Here is a 5,368-nt window from a genome sequence, read left to right as displayed (position 1 = left end):
GTGGCGATAAATGTATTGTCACCAAACTCGCTGTCGTCCGATAGAACATCATAGATGTTCCGTCCAAGGATAGGGTCATCTGATCCCTTACTGGGTTTGTTGTTTAGTGCAGGGAGCCTCGCCAGCTTTACCTTGGTGGTTTTTGTCTGGCGTTGCTCCTGCGGTGGTGTATTTGCTGGACGCTTTGCTTTATCAGGGAGTTTTTTAACGTCAATAGACGGTGAAGATGTAGCACGTCTATGACGAGCGGCGGTAACTTTTTTTCTGATGTTCGGTGTTTGAATTTGGTGTTGTGTAAGTCCTGGAGACGCCGGTGGGATTGGCGTTTTAGCTCCAGGTGGCCCAGCAGGTGGATTTTGTTGTGGTTTAGATGGACCCGACTTGAACCTGTTCGGGTCCCCAATGATTACTTTACAGGCCTTAGCATCAGCCATATCTGGGACATCATTGTCCCAGTTAGGCTTGTCAACCAAGGCCTGGACCGACGCATGTTTGACGGTGACACTGTCAACAGGCGTCTTTGCGCGGGTGATCTGAGCATAGGTTGCCACATTCAGGTCTGAACGCTCGACTATCCTCCTAGCCTCGGGGAAAGAGACACCTTGGGTATATTTGACCCGTAATATCTCCCTCTCCCGAGTCCAGGCAGGACAGGTGCGAGCAGACGCAGCATGGTCACCCCCGCAATTGACGCAGTGACGGTTGACAATGTCACATTCGTCTTTTTCGTCGTGACCTTCACGGCCACAGTACTGACATACCATTTTCCGTCTACAATTGCTCTCATGATGGCCGTACCTCTGGCAGTTACGGCACCTCAATGGATTAGGGATGTAGACAGTGACATTGTAACGTTGGTATCCAACAGTTACGCTCTGTGGTAATGTTGGTGTAGCGAATGTTAAGATAAAAGTGTGTGTTGGGACCAAGCTCCCACTTTTTCTCGTCATGATGCGTTTAACATGGGAGACCGGAATGTTCTCCTCTTGGAAGTATGACAGTATGTCAGCCTCATTGTCATTGCGCAAGGCTGGGCACCTGATTACCCCCTTGCTGCAATTCAATGATGAGTGTGGTTTTACACACACTCTGAGGCCGGCAAAATGTTGGTTCCAAGGAGGTTCTCCGCTTGTTGCTTGCGGAAAACCTCTATTAGGAGATCACCCGATCCCAAAGGCTTGACAGATTTGACATCTCCAGCAATGCCTTTGATGCCCTTTCGCAATATTAAGGGTGATAAACCTGCAGTGGTCTTGCCACTCTGTGTAGAGGACATGACCAGAAACTGTGGGAATGTGTTTGTTGTACCGCTTTTTGTTTGTTGATTTGTGGTTGATTCTTTTTGGGGAGATTTTGGTTGTAGTTCATTTTGTTTGTTTTTGGAAGCCATCTTTTAGAGTTAATTACAATTCGCTAGCTGTGCCCCCACCCACCTCGGAGCCCAACAGGGGGACACTCATGATGACATGGATATCCAATGTCAAAGTGTCAGGGTTACACAGATAGTATACTCGGAAGAATATTTCGAACAAACATAATTCAAATCAAGCTTGCGACAGCACGCTCGCAAGATTGTACACCTGCAAGATCGATCAGAATCAAGACAATCCAAATTAAACTCACGATTGACCCTAAGCCACCGCCTTCTTGGAGATCTACGAACCAAGGGCTCGGCATGACCAGCCGATTGATAATACAGGGCCCATATTACCTCTCGTCTAACCGGAGTCTGAAGCCAAAGTAGTGTGTAGCAGTAAAAAAAAAGGAAGAAAAAAGAGCAAAACCTATTCAACCACCAGGACCTTCTTCCCCCGGATACGAGATGCAACCCACGGCAAACAGGTTGGCTCAAATTGGAGCTACTGTGAAAGCCTTCAGCTACACTGATATCACGCGGACGCACATCACACCCCCAAAAGTGGTGTGCATCCGCAAGAGACCAGTGCACCCAGTCTCGGGACGTGGACCCAGCTTTCATGGAGACTTATAACTACAGTTAAGACTTACGGCCAAGTCTGTGTAGTACTACAGTCACTATTATTACTTTTCTATATGGTCGTTCTGTCTTTCAAGTTCTATTTATTTTTTCTCTCTGTCTGAATACATTGTATAGATAATTGTTTTTGCTGTCATGTGTATTTATCATAATATCTTGTGTAGAAGGCATTGCTAAGTTATGATAACTTGTACCTGATCCTACTGACATTTAGGATAATAAAATCACAGGGGGCCAACTCAATGAAATCGGATGTTGTCATACATTTTTTGTGTATTTGGTGGAAGGACTAATGAGTATATATGGTAGTTATGTGATCTTTTTCAGAAAATACGAGATTTGAAAAAATTATTAAAAATATTTACTATAAAACAGAATAAAATACAAAAAATGTATGACAACATCCATTTTCATTGAGTTGGCCCCCTGTGAATAAAATAAGTTTAGTTTCTACACACCTTACCACAGGCGTTTGGCTTTATAGCCATTTTTCTCTCTATATATATGTAATACAGTGACACAGCATTACATACTTATAGAGAGAAAAATGTCAAAGAGTCAAACGCCTGTGCACATACTTATACGTTTGAAGCTAGGCATTGGGAAACAAGCTAATAGCTTATGTTAATTCCTCTACTAAGATTATATGTTTGAATCGAAGGTACATTGTAAGTATTGTCCAAAGTAGCGAACACACATTTTGATTCAGAAAGCTATAATTCATATAACAAATGTTCCATTTTACTTGAAACATTGTGCATATTATGCTTTATTGTAATGGTGCCGGGGTTATTCGCAGGAAAAACCAGGTCGTGAGGTTTTGATATTTTTACGTTCTAAAAAATCACTAATGGAAATATTGTAACCAAAAAAGAATAATCTTAATTTTTTGTGATCAATTCTGAATGAGCTACCACGGTATTTTTTTTCGGAAGATGTTTTTCCGTATACAATTCATACCTAAAATGTCCGTCACAACCTAGAGATATGAAAACTTTAGTTAATTTCTTTATCTATAAATATTTTAGAATTTAAATGTTAGAAAATATGAAGTAAACTCTAATCTAATACGGTTTACTATTTATACGGAATATAGTGGGTATGCGTTTTGGAAATGTTTGCTGTCGAAGCTGTTGGTCAACAGAATTGTGAACACCTGTATGACCACAGGCGTTTGACTCTATTTTTCTCTTTCTGCATATGTGACACAGTATTTCATATATATAGAGAGAACAATTTCTATAGAGCCAAACGCCTGTGGTATGACATAGAAATTCAAACATCATTGTCCAACGCAATATGTATTGTCTTCCTCACGGACGGAAGTTGTGTTGGTGACTACTTCTTTCACTTTTAATCTTATTACTTGTTCACATGATTTATTAAGTATGCCTTTATCTAATATCCTATTCACAAGTGATGATCTTATAGGGAACCCGGAGGTCTACGGCCAGTGTCCAGTGCTTGGTAACTGTCCCACGATGGCTTTGTGCAAGTGACCAGAGGTGGAGGGCTAGTGGTAGAAAATGGGACACCTTCACCACTCTGTCATTGTGGCCCTGGGTGGAGGGCTAGTTGTAGAATGTCAGACACCTTAACCACTCAGCCACCATGACCAAGAGGTGGAGGGCTTGTAGTAGAATGTCAGACACTTTAACCACTTAGCCACCATAACTCAGAGGTGGAGCGCTAGTGATAGAATGTCAGACACCTTAACCACTCAGCCACTGTAATCCAGAGGTGGAGAATGAGTTGAGAATGTCAGACACATTAACCACTCAGCCACCATGACCCAGAGGTGGAGGGCTAGTGATAGAATGTCAGACACCTTAACCACTCAGCCACTGTAATCCAGAGGTGGAGAATGAGTTTAGAATGTCAGACACATTAACCACTCAGCCACCATGACCCAGAGGTGGAGGGCTAGTGATAGAATGTCAGACACCTTAACCACTCAGCCACTGTGAACCGGCCAGAAGATGGAGGGATTAAGCTGTTTTTAGAATGTCATACACCTTAACCACTCAGCCACTGTAACCAAGAGGTAGAGGTCTAGTGGTAGAATGTCAGACACCTTAACCACTCAGCCACTATGACCCAGAGGTAGAGGACTAATGGTAGAATGTCAGTCACCTTAACCACTCAGCCACTATGACCAAGAGAGTGAGGGCTAGTGGTAGAATGTCAGACACCTTAACCACTCAGCCACTATGATCCAGAGGTAGAGGACTAGTGGTAGAATGTCAGTCACCTTAACCAATCAGCCACTATGACCCAGAGGTGGAGGATTAGTGGTAGAATGTCAGACACCTTAACCACTCAGCCACTGTAACCAAGAGGTAGAGGACTAGTGGTAGAATGTCAGACACCTTAACCACTCAGCCACTGTGACCCAGAGGTGTAGGACTTGTGGTAGAATGTCAGACACCTTAACCACTCAGCCACTATGACCCAGAGGTAGAGGACTAGTGGTAGAATGTCAGTCACCTTAACCATTCAGCCACTGTAATCAAGATGTGGAGAATTAGTGTAGAATGTCAGACACCTTAACCACTCAGCCACCGTGGCCAAGAGACAGAGGACTAGTTGTTGAATGTCAGACACCTTAACCACTCAGCCACTGCGGTCAAGAGATTGGGGACTAGTGGTAAAATGTCAGTCATATTAACTACTCAGCCACCATGACCCAGAGGTGGAGGTCCAGTGGTAGAATGTCAGAAACATTAGCCACTATGACCCAGAAGTTGAGGGCTTATGGTAGAATATCAGACACATTAACCACTTGGCCACCATGACCCAAAGGTGGATGGCTAGTGGTGAAATGTCAGACACCTTAACCACTCAGCCACCATGACCCAGAGGTGGAGGGCTAGTGGTAGAATATCAGACACCTTAACCACACAGCCACTATGACCCAGAGGTAGAGGACTAGTGGTAGAATGTCACCTGAACCACTCAGCCACCACAACCCAAAGGTGGATGGCTAGTGGTGAAATGTCAGACACCTTTACCACTCAGCCACCATGACCCAGAGGTGGAGGGCTAGTGGTAGAATGTCCGACTCCTTAACCACTCAGCCACTGCAACACAGTGGTGGATGGATAGCGGTAGAATGTCAGACACCTTAACCACTCTGCCACCTTTATCTAAAGTTGAATGTATATATTTGGCCAGGAAGAGGAAAGTCATTATTGCTAAATTATCGGACGCCATAACTATATACATTTGTATATGCATTTAAATGTCACAGAGTAGAATTTCTAATTAAATTCCAAACATGGTAGATTACATTAGACCTATATCAGCTCGTTGAGCGTCTGAAAAGGCGGACTGCATTGATGTAGTGAGTGTTATCTCGGGTGTACATACGTA

The sequence above is a fragment of the Argopecten irradians genome, chromosome 16, assembly GCF_041381155.1.
Source record: "Argopecten irradians isolate NY chromosome 16, Ai_NY, whole genome shotgun sequence".
NCBI lineage: Eukaryota > Metazoa > Mollusca > Bivalvia > Pectinida > Pectinidae > Argopecten > Argopecten irradians.
This window is presented reverse-complemented; position numbering follows the sequence as displayed.